The following is a 19,555-nucleotide window of genomic DNA, read 5'->3' on the forward strand; positions in this document are numbered from 1 at the left end:
ATTTTCTTACTCTCCAAAAATGCATCCAGACCCCTTTTAAACTCTTTTACAGAGTTCCCCATGACCACCTCCTCCGGGAGAGAATTCCACAGTTTCACTGCTCTTACAGTAAAGAACCCCGTCTGTGCTGGTAAACCTTCTTTCCTCTAAACGGAGAGTATGCCCCCTTGTTATAGATACAGTCCTGGGTATAAATATATCATGGGAAAGATCTCTGTATTGTCCCCTGATATATGTATACATAGTTATTAGGTCTCCCCTAAGCCTTCTTTTTTCTAAACTAAATTACCCTAATTCTGATAATCTTTCTTGGTACTGTAGTCCTCCCATTCCCTGTATTACCCTGGTTTCTTGTCTTTGAACCCTCTCCAGTTCCACAGTATATTTCTTGTACACTGGTGCCCAGTACTGTACACAGTGTTCTATGTGTGGTCTGACTAGTGATTTGTACAGCGGTAGAATTATTTCCTTGTCGTGGGCATCTATGCCCCTATTGATGCACCCCATGATTTTATTTGTCTTGGAAGCAGCTGCCTGACACTGGTCATTACAGCTAAATTTACTGTTAACTAAAACTCCAAAGTCCTTTTCCACGTCAGTCGTCCCTAGTGTGCTCCCATTTAATACATAATCCCAGGCCGGATTTTTCCTCCCCATGTGCATTACCTTACATTTATCAGTATTGAACCTCATCTGCCACTTCCCAGAGCAAGCCTCCAACCTATCCAGATCCATTTGTAACAGTGTCCTCTATTGTGTTTACCACTTTACAGAGTTTAGTATCATCTGCAAAGATTGCTACTTTACTATTCAACCCCTCTACAAGGTCATTAATGAATATATTAAATAGTACAGGACCCAATACTGACCCCTTCGGTACCCCACTAATTAGAGTCACCCAATCAGAATAAGTACCATTAATAACCACCCTCTGTTTCCTATCACTGAGCCAGTTACTTACCCACTTACACACATTCTCCCCCAGCCCCATCCTTCTCATTTTATGCACCAACCTTTTATGAGGCATCGTATCAAATGCTTTGGAAAAATCCAGATATTCGACATCCAGCGATTGCCCCTGGTCCAGTCTGGAGCTCACCTCCTCATAAAAGCTGATCAGGTTAGTTTGACAGGACCGATCCCTCATAAAGCCATGCTGATATGGAGTCATACATTTATTTGTATCAAGATATTCCAAAATAGCATCTCTTAGAAAACCCTCAAACAATTTACATACAACAGAGGTTAAACTAACAGGCCTATAATTTCCGGGGTCACCTTTTGTCCCCTTTTTAAATATTGGCACCACATTTTCCATGCGCCAGTCCTGGGAAACAGTCCCTGTTACTATAGAGTCCATGAATATTAAAAATAGAGGTCTGTCTATTACACTACCTAATTCCTTTAGAACACGGAGGTGAATGCCATCTGGACCTGGTGATTTGTCTATTTAGATTTTTTGTAGGCGGCACTGTACTTCTTCCTGCGTTAGACAGGTGACCTGTACTGGGGAGTTTACCTCATCACACTGTATTTCACCTGGCATTTCATTTTCCTCGGTGAATACAGTGGAGAAGAATTTGTTTCATATATTTGCTTTTTCCTGATCCCATTTAAAATTTCTTCTTTATCATTTTTTAAAGGGCCTACACTTTCATTTTTGACCTTTTTGCTATTTATATAGTTAAAAAAATATTTTGGGGTTAGTTTTACTCTCTTTGGCAATGAGTCTGTCTGTCTCTATTTTTGTGGCTTTTATCTGTTTTTTTTTACATATTTTACATTTTTCTCTTTAGCTTTTCAATGCTTCTTCACTGCTGTCCTCTTTTAGTAGCTTAAATGCTTTATTTTTGTCATTTATTGCCCCCTTAACATTTTTATTCATCCATATTGATTTTCTTGTATTTGTGACCCTTTTATTCCCATAGGGTATATACATCTTACTTCTCTGAGTTAGTCAAACTTTGCCTTTCTAAAGTTCATTGTTTTTGTGGCCCCTCGAGAGATTCCCTTATTGAAGAACAAGTTATAATGTATTATATTATGATCACTATTTCCTAGGTGTCCTTCAACTTGCACATTAGTTACTCTGTCAGGTCTTTTGATTAATATTAAGTCTAGTACGGCGCCCCCTCTGGTCAGGCTCTGCACCATTTGGGACAGATAATTGTCTTTAGCTATAGTCAGAAACCTGTTTCCTTTATGAGATTCACAGGACTCAGTCTCCCAATTTATATCAGGATAGTAAAAGTCCCCCATTATTATCACCTCATTCTGATTTGCTGCCTTGTTTATTTGCCTCATTAATTGATCTTCTGCTTCTTCCGAGGAGCGGAGCGGCCGGCAGTCAGATCCAGAGGCAGCTCTACCAACCCTCGCTCTGGTGGGGGCCTCGCTCTGGCCCTGACCACCGCAGGGGGCTCCCATCACATTCTGGACATCCCTGTGTCCCGAAAGATCTTTTCGGGACACAAGGATGTCCCGGCGGTTACCTCTCTGCAGCAGCACCCGCGTTAACTTTAAAAACGCTGGGGTGTCACTGATAAGAGCAGAGCAGCAAGGAGGAGGCCACGGGCACGCATGGTGAGTTACCTGTGTGTTGTAAGTCATCTTCAGTGTTCCGACCACCACTCCTCCAATCCCGGCACCTACTGCTATGGCCTCTAGGCCATAGCAGTAGATTGTGACCCCGGACCAGAGGAATAGTTGTCGGAACACTGAAGTGGGTCAGTACACAGGCATACAGCCTCCAGCCATACACTGTATATGGCTGGAGGCTGTATGTCTGTGGGGGAACTATACTGCACCTGATGTGGGGAACTATACTGCACCTAATGTGGGGAACTATACTGCACCTAATGTGGGGAACTATACTGCACCTAATGTGGGGAACTATACTGCACCTAATGTGGGGAGCTATACTGCACCTAATGTGGGGAACTATACTGCACCTAATGCGGGGAGCTATACAGCACCTAATGTGGGGAGCTATACTGCCCCTAATGTGGAGAGCTATACTGCCCCTAATGGGGGGAGCTATACTGCCCCTAATGTGGGGAGCTATACTGCCCCTAATGTGGGGAGCTATACTGCACCTAATGTGGGGAACTATACTGCACCTAATGTGGGGGAACTATACTGCACTTAATGTGGGGGAACTATACTGCACTTAATGTGGGGTAACTATACTGCACCTAATGTGGGGAGCTATACTGCACCTAATGTGGGGGAACTATACTGCCCCTAATGTGGGGGAACTATACTGCCCCTAATGTGGGGGAACTATACTGCCCCTAATGTGGGGGAACTATACTGCCCCTAATGTGGGGGAACTATACTGTCCCTTTGCATCCAGTCTCTCCCAGCAGCCTTTGCATCCAGTCTCTCCCAGCAGTGAAACAGCAAGGAAGTCTCTGCTAACTATAAGAGGGAAGTATACAAGCGATTGTTTGATCTGTATACAAGAGTGTGAAGTATACAAGTGAGTGTGGGTATAAAAGTGAGAGGGACTTAACATTAAGGGACTTTAAATTCAGGGAGTTTAATTGACATATTTGATTGTTTTTTTTTGTTTTTGTTTTTTTTACTGATATTTTTGCAATCCCCAAACCTAGAATGGCCTCCATGTTGGAAAATGCAGTCCGGTGTGAATCTTGTACAATGTATGCAATCCTTGAGCATCAGTTCGAGGGTGAAAATTGTTTTGTGAGATGTGAGCGAGTTGTTCGTTTGGAAGCCCAGATCCTGGATCTAGAGGAACAACTGGCCACATTGAGATGCATTGACAACCCGGAGAGGAGTCTCCTGCTCACTGAGGTAGAGGTGGGGGAGGACAGTGGGACGGAGTTGCAGGACAGTCAGGCAGCTAGCTGGGTTACAGTTAGAAAGCAGGGTAGGGGAAAAAGTTTCAGGGAGGCTAGTCCTGAACTGGCACACCCCAACAAGTTTGCCCACTTGGCAGATGAAGGGGGATACAATTTCAGAGCTAGCAGTACTGCAGCAGGATACTGCCTCTGACCGCCAGGGGGGTGTCTGCTCCAGTAAGGAGGGAGGGAGGAGTGCAGGGCAGGCCAGACAGGTACTAGTAGTGGGGGACTCAATTATTAGGGGGACAGACAGGGCGATCTGTCACAAAGACCGGGATCGCCGAACAGTGTGTTATCTACCTGGCGCTCGAGTTCGGCACATCGCGGATCGGGTGGACAGGTTGCTGGGCGGGGCTGGAGAGGACCCAGCAGTCATGGAACATATTGGCACCAATGACAAAGTAAGAGGTAGGTGGAGTGTCCTTAAAAATGATTTCAGGGACTTAGGCCGCAAGCATAAGGCAAAAACCTCCACGGTAGTATTTTCTGAAATACTACCAGTACCACGAGCCACACCAGAGCAGAGCAGGAGATTAGGAAGGTAAACAAGACGCTCAGAAGCTGGTGTAGGAAGGAGGGGTTTGGGTTCATGGAGAACTGGGCCGACTTCGCTGTCGGTTACCGGCTCTACCGTAGGGACGGGCTGCACCTCAATGGGGAGGGTGCAGCTGTGCTTGGGGAGAAGATGGCTAGAAGGGTGGAGGAGTGTTTATACTAGGGACTTATGGGGAGGGAACCTACAGCAAAGAGGGGGAAGATAGTGTAGATAGAGAGGTGGGAATTATTAATGTACCTGGGGGTGGAGCGGAGGGAGGGGTTAGAATAGTTAATAGGAACAGGCTTCATAGGAAAATAAAACATATACCCTTGAATCCAATTAACCCCAATAACATAAAGGATAGAAATGTAAAGTGTATGTTCACAAATGCCAGAAGCCTAGCTAATAAAATGGGGGAGCTGGAGGCCTTGATACTGGAGGAACATATTGATATAGTTGGGGTCACTGAGACATGGCTGGACTCCTCGCCTGACTGGGCTGTCAATCTGCAGGGTTTTACATTGTTTCGAAAGGATAGAATGAACAGGAAAGGTGGTGGAGTCTGTCTGTATGTAAGAAGTGGTATGAAAGTCAGTGTGAACGATGCCATAGTGTGTGATGATTCTGAGGATGTGCAATCATTGTGGGTAGAAATACAAAAGGAGGGAAATACTGAAAAAATAATATTTGGTGTAATCTACAGACCCCCTAATATCACTGAAGAGATAGAAGGTCGGCTGCATAAACAAATAGAGAGGGCCGCCCGGGCAGGTACAGTGGTAATAATGCGAGATTTTAGCTATCCAGATATAGATTGGGGTCGGGGGTTGGCTAAAACTTCAAAGGGGTGACAATACCTAAATTTATTGCAGCATAATTTTATGGGCCAGCTTGTGGAGGACCCAAAAAGAAGTGATGCCTTGTTGGATCTGATCATTTCCAACAACGCAGAGCTGGTTGGTAATGTAACTGTGCGGGAAAACCTTGGTAATAGCGACCACAATATAGTTACTTTCGATTTAAAATGTAGAAAACAAAGACAGACGGGGAAGGCAAAAACATATAACTTTAAAAAGGCAAATTTCCCTGGGCTGAGATCTGCACTACAGGACATAGACTGGGGGGAGGTGTTGTCAAACACTGATACAGAAGGTAAATGGGACATCTTTAACCCCTTAAGTACCCGGGCTTTTTCCATTTTTTCATTTTCAATTTTTCCTCCTTAACTTTAAAAAATCATAACTCTTTAAAATTTTAACCTAAAATTCTATATGATGGCTTATTTTTTGCGTCACTAATTCTACTTTGTAATGACATTAGTTATTTTACCCAAAAATCTACGGTGAAACGGGAAAAAAATCAATGTGCGACAAAATTGATGAAAAAACACTATTTTGTAAGTTTTGGGGGGCTTCCGTTTTTACGCAGTAGATTTTTCGGCAAAAATGATACCATATCTTTATTCTGTAGGTCCATACGGTTAAAATGATACCCTACTTGTATAGGTTAGATTTTGTATCACTTCAGAAAAAAATCATGAATACATGCAGGAAAATGTATATGTTTAAAATGGTCATATTCTGACCCCTATAACTTTTTTATTTTTCTGTGTTCAGGGTGCTATGAGGGCTCATTTTTTGTGCCGTGATCTGAAGTTTTTAGCGGTACCATTTTTGTTCTGATCAGACTTTTTGATCCCTTTTTATTCACTTTTTTGTGGTATAAAAGTGATCAAAAATGTGCTATTTTGGACTTTTGAATTTTTTTGCGCGTACGCCATTGAACGTGCGGTTTAAAAAGCGGTATATTTTTATAATTCGGACATTTCTGCACGTGGCAATACCACATATGTTTATTTTTATTTTTATTTACACTGTGTTTTTTTTATTCTTGGAAATGCCGGGTGATTCAAACTTTTATTAGGGGAAGGAATAATTGAAAGGGTTAATGATTTTTTTTACACTTTTTTAATGCAATATTATAGCTCCTATAGGGGGCTATAACATTGCATTAACTGATCTTTAACACTGATTGATTCATCTCCATAGGAATGGATCAATCAGTGTTTTCAGCGATTGAATGCTCAAGCCTGGATCTCAGGCTTGAAGCATTCAATCGGCGATCGGACTGCAGGAAGGAAGGTAAGAGACATTCCTCCTGTGCTACAGCTGTTCGGGATGCCGCGATTATACCGCGGCGATCCCGAACAGCTCCCTGAGCTAACCGGCACTTCTTACTGGCTCAGCTTTGAGCACGCGGCTAAAGGGTTAATAGCGCGCGGCACCGCGATCAGTGCCGCGCTATTAGAGGCGGGTCCCGGCTTCACTAAGACGCCGGGCCCGCCGCGATATGATGCGGGGTCACCGTGTGACCCCGCGTTATATCGCAGGACCGGGACCCAGGACGTACTCATACGTCCTGGGTCCTTAAGAGGTTAAATCAACTCTAGATAACTATACAGCTAAATATATACCAAAGGGGAACAAATATAAACGATTAAAACTAAATCCTACATGGCTGACAAATGATGTTAACCCCTTCAGGACGGAGCCCATTTTGGCCTTAAGGACCGGAGCGTTTTTTGCACATCTGACCACTGTCACTTTAAACATTAATAACTCTGGAATGCTTTTAGTTATCATTCTGATTCCGAGATTTGTTTTTTCGTGACATATTCTACTTTAACATAGTGGTAAATTTTTGTCGATACTTGCATTCTTTCTTGGTGAAAAATCCGTAAATTTGATGAAAAATTTGAAAATTTTGCATTTTTCTAACTTTGAAGCTCTCTGCTTGTAAGGAAAATGGATATTACGAATACATTTTTTTTGGTTCACATATACAATATGTCTACTTTATGTTTGCATCATAAAATTGACGTGTTTTTACTTTTGGAAGACACCAGAGGGCTTCAACAGTCAGCAGCAATTTTCCGATTTTTCACAAAATTTTCAAACTCAGTATTTTTCAGGGACCAGTTCAGGTTTTGAAGTGGATTTGAAGGGTCTTCATATTAGAAATACCCCATAAATGACCCCATTATAAAAACTACACCCCCCAAAGTATTCAAAATGACATTCAGTCAGCGTTTTAACCCTTTAGGTGTTTCACACGAATAGCAGCAAAGTGAATGAGAAAATTCACAATCTTCATTTTTTACACTCACATGTTCTTGTAGACCCAATTTTTGAATTTTTACAAGGGGTAAAAGGACAAAATTTTTACTTGTAGCCCAATATCTCTCGAGTAAGGACATACCTCATATGTCTATGTAAAGTGTTCGGCGGGCGCAGTAGATGGCTCAGAAGGGAAGGAGCCACAAGGGGATTTTGGAGAGTACGTTTTTCTGAAATGGTTTTGGGGGGCATGTTACCTTTAGGAAGCCCTTATGGTGCCAGAACAGCAAAAAAAAAACACATGGCATACCATTTTGGAAACTAGACCCCTCGGGGAATGTAACATGGGATAAAGTGAACCTTAATACCCCACAGGTGTTTCACGACTTTTGCAAATGTAAAAAAAAAAAAAAAAATTTTTACCTAAAATTCTTGTTTTCCCAAAATTTTTTTATTTTTAAAAAGGGTAATAGCAGAAAATACCCCTAAAAATTTGAAGCCCAATTTCTCCCGATTCAGAAAACACCCCATATGGGGGTGAAAAGTGCTCTGCTGGCGCACTACAGGTCTCGGAAGAGAAGGAGTCACATTTGGCTTTTTGAACGAAAATTTTTCTCTGGGGGCATGCCGCATTTAGGAAGCCCCTATGGTGCCAGGACAGCAAAAAAAAAACCACATGGCATACCATTTTGGAAACTAGACCCCTCGGGGAACGTAACAAGGGGTTAAGTGAACCTTTATACCCCACAGGTGTTTCACGACTTTTGCATATGTAAAAAAAAAATTTTTTTTTTACCTAAAATGCTTGTTTTCCCAAACATTTTACATTTTTAAAAAGGGTAAAAGCAGAAAATACCCCCCAAAATTTGTAACCCAATTTCTCCCGAGTACGGCGATACCCCATATGTGACCCTAAACTGTTGCCTTGAAATACGACAGGGCTCCAAATTGAGAACGCCATGCGCATTTGAGGCCTAAATTAGGGATTGCATAGGGGTGGACATAGGGGTATTCTACGCCAGTGATTCCCAAACAGGGTGCCTCCAGCTGTTGCAAAACTCCCAGCATGCCTGGACAGTCAACGGCTGTCCGACAATACTGGGAGTTGTTTTGCAACAGCTGGAGGCTCCGTTCTGGAAACAGTGGCGTACCAGACGTTTTTCATTTTTATTGGGGAGGGGGGCTGTGTAGGGGTATGTGTATACGTAGTGTTTTTTTTCTTTTTATTTTATTTTTTGTGGTAGTGTAGTGTTTTTAGGGTACAGTCGCCTGGGCGGGGGGTTCACAGTAGTTTCTCGCTGGCAATTTGAGCTGCAGCAGAAAGTTTGCGGCAGCTCAAATTTGCAGCCAGATACTTACTGTAATCCTCCGCCCATGTGAGTGTACCCTGTACGTTCACATTGGGGGGGACATCCAGCTGTTGCATAACTACAACTCCCAGCATGCCCGTTGGCTGTCGGTGACTGCTGAGAGGTGCAGTTTTGCAACAACTGTAGGCACACTGGTTATGTATCACTGAGTTTGTGACCTAACTCAGTGTTTCACAACCAGTGTGCCTCCAGCTGTTGCAAAACTACAACTCCCAGCATGTACGGTGCATGGTGTACGGTGACTGCTGAGAGTTGTAGTTTGCAACAGCTGGAGGCACACCGGTCGTGAAACGTAAAAAAAAAATGAGTTTCACAACCAGTGTGCCTTCAGCTTTTGCAAAACTACAACTCTCAGCAGTCACCGACAGCCAACGGGCATGCTGGGAGTTGTAGTTATGCAACCAGCAGATGCACCACTACAACTCCCAGCATGCACTTTAGCTGTTTGTGCAAGCTGGGAGTTGTAGTTATACAACAGCTGAAGGTACACTTTTCCATAGAAAGAATGTGCCTCCAGCTGTTGCAAAACCATAAGTCCCAGCATGCCCATAAGGGAATGCTGGGAGTTGTGGTGGTCTGCCTCCTGCTGTTGCATAACTACAGCTCCCAGCATGCCCTTTTTGCATGCTGGGAGCTGTTGCTAAGCAACAGCAGGAGGCTGTCACTCACCTCCAACGATCCAGACGCTGCAGGTCAGTCCTGCCGCCGCAGCTGCTCCTGGGGCCCCGATCCCAACAGGGGCGCCGGGGATCGGGGTCCCCAGCACCCGGGGTGCACGTCCCGCACCCGCTCACGTCCTCCAGAAGAGGAGGGGCGGAGCGGGTGCGGGAGTGACACCCGCAGCAGGCGCCCTGATTGGTCGGCCGGTAATCCGGCCGGCGAATCAGGGCGATCGTGAGGTGGCACCAGTGCCACCTCACCCCTGCAGGCTCTGGCTGTTCGGGGCCGTCAGAGACGGACCCGAACAGCCAATAATTCCGGGTCATCGGGTCACTGGAGACCCGATTGACCCGGAATCGCCGCAGATCGCTGGACTGAATTGTCCAGCGATCTGCGGCGATCGCCGACATGGGGGGGCATAATGACCCCCCTGGGCGATATGCCGGGATGCCTGCTGAACGATTTCAGCAGGCATCCGGCTCCGGTCCCCAACCGGCTAGCGGTGGGGGCCGGAATTCCCACGGGCATATGGATACGCCCTCGGTCCTTAAGGACTCGGGATGCAGGGCGTATCCATACGCCCTATGTCCTGAAGAGGTTAAAAGAGCAATAAACAACAATAAAATAGCCTTCAAAAATACAAATCTGAGGGGTCAGCTATAACAGTTAAACAGTACAAGGAGCTTAATAAAATCTGTAAAAATGTAATAAAAACAGCAAAAATTCAAAATGAGAGACAAGTGGCCAAAGAAAGCAAAACTAATCCTAAATATTTTTTTAGATATATAAATGCAAAAAAAAACAAGGACACAGCATGTAGGACCCCTTAATAATAATAATGGGGAGGTTGTCACGGGCGATCAAGAGAAGGCGGAGCTACTGAATGGGTTCTTTAGTTCTGTTTATACTAAGGAAGAAGGAGCTGACATTGGACAGGTCAGTTCTGGTAACACATCATGTAATGTAGTGAACTGGCTTAATGTAGAGATGGTACAAGGTAAGTTAAGTAAAGTAAATGTAAGCAAATCTCCAGGGCCAGATGGATTGCACCCAAGACTTCTTAAAGAGGTAAGTTCAGTAATATCTGTACCCTTGTTCACGATATTTAGAAATTCACTGGTGTCTGGTATTGTGCCAAGAGACTGGCGCAAGGCGAATGTGGTACCAATCTTCAAGAAGGGTTCTAGGTCTTCCCCAGGAAATTATAGACCGGTAAGTTTAACGTGCATTGTGGATAAATTGTTTGAAGGACTTATAAGGGACTACATATAGGAATACATAGGGGATAATTGTATTATAAGTGATAGCCAGCATGGGTTTACTAAGGATAGAAGTTGTCAAACCAATCTAATTTGCTTTTATGAAGAAGTGATGGAAGCCTTGACAGAGGAATGGCTGTGGATATAGTGTTTCTGGATTTTGCTAAAGCGTTTGATACTGTCCCTCATAGACGTCTGACAGGTAAGTTAAGGTCTTTGGGTTTGGAAACTTTAGTTTGTAACTGGATTGAACACTGGCTCATGGATCGTACCCAGAGAGTGGTGGTCAATGATTCGTACTCTGATTGGTCCCCGGTTATTAGTGGTGTACCCCAAGGTTCAGTACTCGGACCGCTGTTGTTTAATTTATTTATAAATGATATAGAGGATGGCACTAACAGCTCTGTTTCTATCTTTGCAGATGACACCAAGCTTTGTAGCACGGTACAGTCTATAGAGGATGTGTATAGGTTACAAGATGACTTGGATAGACTAAGTGTCTGGGCATCCACTTGGTAAATGAGGTTCAATGTGGATAAATGTAAAGTTATGCATCTGGTTACTAATAACATGCATGCGTCGTATGTCTTAGGGGCGATTAAACTGACAGAGTCACTGGTAGAGAAGGATCTGGGTGTACTTGTAGATCACAGACTACAGAATAGCATGCAATGTCAGGCTGCTGTTTCCAAGGCCGGCAGGATATTGTCATGTATCAAAAGAGGCATGGACTCGAGGGACAGGGACATAATACTCCCCCTTTATAAAGCATTGGTACGGCCTCACCTGGAATATGCTGCTCCATTTTGGGCACCAGTCCATAAAAGGGACACTGTGGAGCTGGAAAGGGTGCAGAGACACGCGACTAAACTAATATGGGGCATGGAACATCTTAGCTATGAGGAGCAATTAAAGGAGTTACAATTGTTTAGTCTTGAGAAGAGACGTTTAAGGGGGGATATGATAAACTTATATAAATATATTAATGGCCCATACAAAACATATGGAGAAAAACTGTTCCAGGTTAAGCCCCCCAAAGGACGAGGGGGCACTCCCTCCATTTGGAGAAGAAATGGTTTAGTCTCAAGGGGCGACATGCCTTCTTTACCATAAGAACTGTGAATTTATGGAACAGTCTACCTCAGGAACTAGTCACAGCAGGAACGATTAATACATTTCAAACAGGGTTAGATACATTCCTGGAACAAAATAACATTAATTCTTATGCAGAAATATAAAATCCCATCCCTTCCCCCAATATCCCACCACACCCCTACCCTTCAATTCCCTGGTTGAACTTGATGGACGTATGTCTTTTTTCAACCGTACTAACTATGTAACTATGTGGGGAGCTATACTGCACCTAATGTGGGGAGCTATACTGCACCTAATGTGGGGAGCTATATTGCAGCTAATGTGGGGAGCTATACTGCACCTAATGTGGGGGAACTATACTGCACCTAATGTGGGAAGCTATACTGCACCTAATGTGGGGAGCAATACTGCAGCTAATGTGGGGGAACTATACTGCACCTAATGTGGGAAGCTATACTGCACCTAATGTGGGGAGCTATACTGGCCCTAATGTGGGGGAACTATACTGCACCTAATGTGGGGGAACTATACTGCCCCTAATGTGGGGGAACTATACGGCCCCTAATGTGGGGGAACTATACTGCACCTAATGTGGGGAGCTATACTGCACCTAATGTGGGGAGCTACTAGGAGTTATACCATACCACCATCAGTGTCTGGATCACTACATAATGATAGGAGTGATACATTTCATAAAAAGGCCCAGAAAAATTCTCAGCACCAGGCCGATAATGCTCTTAATCCGGCCCTGCATATCACATAGAATGATGGAATGCATGGGGAATCTGGTGGACATGTGTCTATGTACCTATTCTACATGAACACCAACATTTGATATTCTGGTTCGATTTAACCTTAGTCATTCTTATGATTTCCATAGTATTTGTTGTACCTCAGCTGTTTTGGCTCTGATTTGTCCTGCACATAATATTGCTGTGCCTAATGGTTTGTAAGATCATTGCTACATAGTATATCTGAGATATATTTATATAAAAATTTTGCTATTTTACACTTATTCATTGCACTGTATATTTATTTATGCATTCATCAAATAGAAATTTTGCATTTACCACTTTAAATAGTTAATAGTCAATAGGCATGGCAGGTTAAAAATAACAATTAAAAACCTGTAAACTGCACACTGAACAAGAGTATAAGGCCGACAAATAAAATTAATAAATTCAGTGTCGAGCAGGGGTTCCTTGGGCCCACCAGAGTAGATAATTTAAGGGCCCCCTTCATCTTTACAGAGCATTTCCATGTCTACTTTTAATTGCATGTAATCTTTGTTGATATCATTGCACACATAGGACATATTGTCACAAATATCTATTTATAACAAATGGACCATATTGGCGAGTGTTTGGCTCAGAAGTCAGCTCCAAATAGGATTGACTTCTGCTGAATAATTATGGCACATTATTCTATCAGAGCTAGGGCCCATTGGGGGATCCCCTGTTACCCTTGCTGGGCAAGTCCTTACAGGACATAATAAAGAGGAAAGTGTGGCATAGTGGGCATAACTAAGACATGACTGGATCAGTGGCGTTGCGACCTGGGTGCGGGGGGTGCGGCCCGCACCGGGTGACACCAACCTAATGGGGTGACACCAAGACGCTCCGCAGCACCCACACCCCCTCCCCAGCTACACTGACACCCCCCTATGTGCCCGACCGGCCTCCCATCCGTCAGCACCCCCCCCCCCCCCGCCTGTGCTGTGTGTGCGGTGCGCCCGTCCGTTAGCAACCCCCCCCCCCCTTTCAGTGCGCCCGTCCGTCATCACGCTTCCCCCCCCCCTCACCTTCACCAGTACTGTGCCCGGCCTCCGCTCCCACGTCTGCGCCGGCCTGACGTCACACCGCATGGCCGCGCAGGGGCCGTCAGTTACGTCACTCGCATTGCGCCCGGTGAGAAGGATCGCTGCGCTGGATGGGTGAGTGTGTGTGTCTGTCTCTATCTATGTTTGTGTGTGTGTGACTCTGTTTGTCTGTGTGTGACTGTGTGTTTGTGTGACTCTGTGTGTGTGTGTGTGTGTGTGACTCTGTGTGTGTGTGACTCTGTGTGTCTGTCTGTGAGTGTGTGTCTCTATGACTGTGTTTGTGTGTGTGTCTCTCTGTGTTGTATGTGTTTTTTTTTTGTGTGTGTGTGCATGTGTGTGTGTGTGTGTGTGTGGGGAGACTTTGACGCATTGTGGGGAACCTGTGCGGAGTCTATGCTACCTAATGTGCGGAGTCTATGCTACCTAATGTGCGGAGTCTATGCTACCTAATGTGGGGAGTCTATGCTAGCTAATGTGGGGAATCTGTGCTACCGAATGTGGGGAAACTGCTACCTAATGTGGGGAATCTGTGCCACCTAATGTGGGGAAATTGCTACCTAATGTGGGGTAACTGGTACCTACCTAATGTGGGGAAACTGGTACCAAATGTGGGGAATCTATGCTGCCTAATGTGGGGAAAAGATGCTACCTAATGTGGGGAAACTGCTACCTACCTAATGTGGGGGAACTGCTGCCTACCAACTGCTCCCCCCCTGGCAGTAGCACCCTCATCATCCGCCAGCAACTACCCCCCCCCCCCCCCAGCAGCAGCACCTCCATCAGCAGATCCTGATGGTGGATGATGGCGATGCTCCTGCCAGGAGGATGATCTTGCTGATGGATGCGATGGATGATGGGGGTGATACTGCCAGGGGGGATGGCCAGTAGCACCCTCATCATCCTTCAGCAACACCCCCCCCCCCCAGTAGTAGCACCCAGATCATCCACTAGAAACACCAACAATTCCCCCCTCCCGTGGTAATAGCATCAGCTAACAGATGTTGAGGGGTGTTACTGCGGTTGTGGTATTATATTCAGAGGGTGCACTGTATGGCAACGTTATATTCAGAGGGTGCACTGTATGGCAATGTTATATTCAGAGGGCGCAGTTTGAGGTAGTATTATATTCAGAGGGCACAGTGGGTGGTAGTATTATATTCAGAGGGCGCAGTTTGTGGTAGTATTATTAGAGATGAGCGAACTTACAGTAAATTCGATTCGTCACGAACTTCTCGGCTCAGCAGTTGATGACTTATCCTGCGTAAATTAGTTCAGCCTTCAGGTGCTTCGGTGGGCTGGAAAAGGTGGATACATTCATAGGAAAGATTCTCCTAGGACAATATCCACCTTTTCCAGCCCACGGGAGCACCTGAAAGCTGAACTAATTTATGCAGGAAAAGCCATCAACTGCCGAGCCGAGAAGTTTGTGACGAGTTGAATTTACTGTAGTTTGCTCATCTCTAAGTATTATATTCAGAGGGTGCAGTGGGTGGTAGTAATATATTCAGAGTGTACAGTATGTGTTGGTATTATATTCAGAGGGTACAGTATGTGATAGTATTATATTCAGGGGTACAGTGTGTGGCAGATTTATATTCAGAGTGTACAGTATGTGATGGTATTATATTCAGAATGTACAGTGTGTGGTATTATTATATTCAGTGGGTATGGTGTATGGAAGGTTTATAATCAGAGTATAGTGTATAGTAGTATTATATTTAGAGGATACAGTGTCTGGCAGGTTTATAATAATACTTGTTTTCATATAGAGGATGAGAATGCGCTGACATAGTGAGGAGACGTCTGGGCGTCACATTCTACAGACAGAAGTTTTAGCTGGACCAGGCGGTATGTACCTTCTGAATTAGATAAGGGAAGACTATAGAGAAGACGTCACCTGTAGTCACTGATATCATTGAACATTCTCCTCTCTATGTCCTATCAGAGCTGTAGTCGCTTGTCAGTTCTACAGTTATGGTCAGTGAAACTACAACTCCCAGCATAACCTCACCACTGCATAAAGGGGTACTCTACTGGAAAACATTTTTTTTTAATCAACTGGTGCTACAAAGTTAAACAGATTTGTAAATGACTTCTATTTAAAAATCTTAATCCTTCCAGTACTTATTAGCTGCTGTATAAGCGATTCACAGGAAGTTATTTTCTTTTTTAATTTCTTTTCTGTCTGACCACAGTGCTCTGTGCTGACACCTCTGTCCATGTCAAGAACTGTCCATAGTAGGAGCAAATCCCCATAGCAAACCTATCCTGCTCTGGACAGTTCCTGACATGGACAGACAGAGCACTGTGGACAGACTGGAAAGAACTACACAACTTCCTGTGGAGCATACACCAGCTTATAAGTACTGTAAGTATTAAGATTTTAAATAGAAGTAATTTAAAAATCTGTTTAACTTTCTGGCACCAGTTGATATAAAAGTAAATGTTTTCCAGTGGAGTACCCCTTTAAGTAATTCTCGGAGCTGTATATTTCAATGGTGAAAACTTCTTTAACACTTTCCCATTCTGTGGCAACTGGCATATCTGATTATTATACTGGAATTTCTCACAATGCGCTACAATAGTGGTGTCTGTCACAACAGGCTAAAAACTTACTGGGGGGAGGGGGGAGGTATGGGGGTGACACCATTTTCTACCGCACCGGGTGACACCAACCCTAGCAACGCCACTGGACTGGATAATAAATATGGATGGGTGGTAAACTTACAAGACAAGTTTTTTAGGAAGGATTGTGAAAAAAGAAAAAAAAGAAAAGTGGGTTCAGGATCACTAAGAAAAAGGGAAGAAAAAAATTATTTATCTCACATATGCCGAGTTCCCATACCTTTCAGTAATATATATATATAAACATTTTATTAAAGATACAGGCCTATTTCTGTTCACATATGACTTATGTCAGCTTTATACTTTAGGTTTCCTTTAAATGTGTTGTAATAGTTAAGTGCCAGTATTATTTGGCTATAAGCCCTGAGCTACAACAGATCAGCTTGCAATTTTTTCAAAGGCACACAGATACAAAATACAATTTCTGAATTGACCTTGTGGATAGCAAAGTAACCCATTAGTTATAAATTATGTATCCTATTTTTCTGGACTGCATCATGTACACTCACCTATGTTGTGTTCAGTTCCAGTCTGCAAATATTACGAGACCATCTCAATCACTGGAGTCCTCACTAATGGGGGGATCTGTATCTCATCGGTGCACCTGCAGTATCAGCAGCTTCTCTGGCCTGTTCAGCCACTGCAGTATTATTCCAAATGGCACTCATCCAGCCCACACAACACTTTACCGTATGTCCAGCAGAGGGCATATTTTTCATACATTTGCTTTGTTTGCTTTGCAATAAACTACAATACAGGGATGAGGGCTCTTTTTTTTTTTTTTTTTAATTCAGAATGAGTTCAAAACCCAGAAAAAGCTGCAAATCTTTCCAATATAGATTTCTCTGTGTCAGTTACACTGCTATTTTTGGCTAAATGCTGACTAAAAAATTGCATGTGCACATGCCTAAGTAACTATATTACTTTTTTGTTAATGTGGCCATATGTGATTTTTTTTTGTGATATACCATTTGCACCATTTGTGGGTTCTGATTCACTTGAATTATATTTTTGCTGAGAGTTTTGCTGAAAACTGAAGGAATTCTGCCTTTGTTGTGACAACAGTATTTCATTCATTTTTTTTTTTTTGCATCAGTATTTGTAAAACAAATACGAGGAGTCTACACAGAGAAAAGTAGAATGAAAAGATTTGTACCTCATCTATGTTTTAGACCCACTTTCCAGCACTATACTTTCCTAGCTTGCAGATGGCTGGGAAAGATAGCGCTCAAACACAGCCAGAAGTGGATCCAACAGGAGGAAGAAGTATAAATTATTTCTTTATATTTTCCTCTCTACTTCTGGTTTTGGCTCAAAATGTGATTTTAGAACTGCCACAAAACATGGGCGCAGATAAATAAAAACTGTCCAGTGCAAACTTAGACTAAGCAATTTAAGAATACACAGGATTTATCTTGTTGGCTCATAATGTTTAATCTCACAGAAACCAATGAAATTGTCTACTGTCAAAAAGCTGATCACAGAATGCAGACTAAAACAAAACTTTTAATAGTACTGCCTATTAAAAGAGGCAAATACCTCAAAGAACACACAAATTATGCTCAAACCGAGCAATACACATAAAAAGATCAATACCAGTAGAAGAAACACTTCCCAAGAACCAGATGTTACTTCTGACAAGCAAATGACACAGCAGTAAGTGTAGAATTAGGGAAAAAAAAGTAGTTGGTGATACAATTTTTCCCTACCAGATGGATGTGGTGTCACGGGATGGGACAACTGGGGGAAGGGGGGGGGGGAGGGAAGGGAAGATGAACCTAACAGAAACTAGGATGGGACTAACCTAGGCCCTAAGCATAGGCAGGGTGGTTGCCCTAATAAGGACCCTCCCACACAGGAACCTAGCCTACAGTACTATTTAATCTGTATAGTAGGCTAACCTACTTGCTAAAGATAAAGGCTATGGGAAAGATTTATCAAAACCTGTCTACAAAATGAAAGAAGCAATCTGATTGGTTGCTATGGGCAACTGGACAACTTTTCCTCTGCACAGGTTTTGATAAATCTCCCCCTATCTCCCTATCTGGCCAATTCCCTACACTGAATATCCACCAGGCCTGATAAACCCAGTGCAGAGTCAAGAGTGACTAAACTAGGGAGGATATATTGGTCATTAGTTCCAGAAATATAGACAGAGATGTACTGTCAAGCATGTATTGCCCCAAATAAGGCACAAATATTATAGTTATTAAAGGTAATACTGATATTGCAGATGGTATAGATAACACTGGGTAAGAACCCGAAGGGTTAATCTGCACTGAGGTCTTTTGTTATTCTGGTTACTGTGGAAATGCCCTGTGCTCTGGATGGTCAGCTGACATTGTTGGCTTTTCATCTGCTTAGCTCCCTATTTAAGTATGCATCCAGGCATTGCCTGCAAAAGAGCTCATACTCCTGGCATATTTGACCCATTGGCTCCGCTCTCTGACTCCTCTCCTGTTTCTGCAATTTGGCTTTTCTGTTATCTCTTGGTACTGACTCGGCTTGTGGACTGTGATATATTGTGTGTGTATCTTTAGTTATTATTTCTGTTAGTGTGATTCCATAAAGTGTACCAACCTCTGTCTGTAATGTGGGTTTATTTTGTTGATGTTTTACACTCTGCACTTATTCAGGCAGGGACTGTCACAGTGGCTGTGGATCGCCTAGGGCGGGAACGCAAGTAGGCAGGGCAAGTGGGAGCTGGTGAGATCAGGACTTCACTCTTCCCTGCCCATATGTGACAACTGGTGTATCCCAAGTATGGGTTAATTACTAATAGAAGGCTATGGATATATACACTGCAGATTACACCAAAATATAATAAAACAAGGATCTAATCAGTGCAGTGTGGTTTAGAAATAGGTGGTTACAATAGAGGAAAAGTGGCAATAATACCCAAACTGTCCTAAAAGTCACTCAACAGAGAAAAGACGAAGAAAACATATTTCATAAATAATTGTGGTAAAACCCCCAGAAGAAAAAAAAAAAGAAAAAATACTTAAGTATCAGATGTATCATGATGACAAGCCTCTCAATGTGTTTCTCTTGACCAAAGTCATCGGGAAAGAGATAAAGGTGCCGATACAGTGTGATCACTCGGAGCCATAGTTATGATGACCGCGGTCCAGCAGCGAGTGATAATCAACACACTGTTTTACTGGCATAAATAGCGGTCAGCATGAAGCAGTTGGGAGGAGGTAGCCC

General features: G+C 43.4%; 1 protein-coding gene across 8 annotated transcripts in view; it reads right to left on the reverse strand.

Annotated features, from left to right (window-relative positions):
- Positions 1 to 19,264, reverse strand: part of TMEM25 (transmembrane protein 25) — a 216,472-nt gene extending 197,208 nt beyond the window's left edge. For 2 of the 8 annotated variants that reach the window (XM_056544134.1, XM_056544133.1), the window contains exon 1: positions 16,858 to 19,261. The gene's annotated coding sequence lies outside the window, so the exon portion shown is untranslated. Of the gene's footprint in view, positions 1 to 16,857 lie in introns of all 8 variants that reach the window. The other 6 variants (XM_056544130.1, XM_056544129.1, XM_056544136.1 and 3 more) reach the window with 6 other exon arrangements.
- Positions 19,265 to 19,555: the final 291 nt, after the last annotated feature.

This window comes from Hyla sarda, chromosome 10 (assembly GCF_029499605.1).
Source record: "Hyla sarda isolate aHylSar1 chromosome 10, aHylSar1.hap1, whole genome shotgun sequence".
Classification (NCBI taxonomy): Eukaryota; Metazoa; Chordata; class Amphibia; order Anura; family Hylidae; genus Hyla; species Hyla sarda.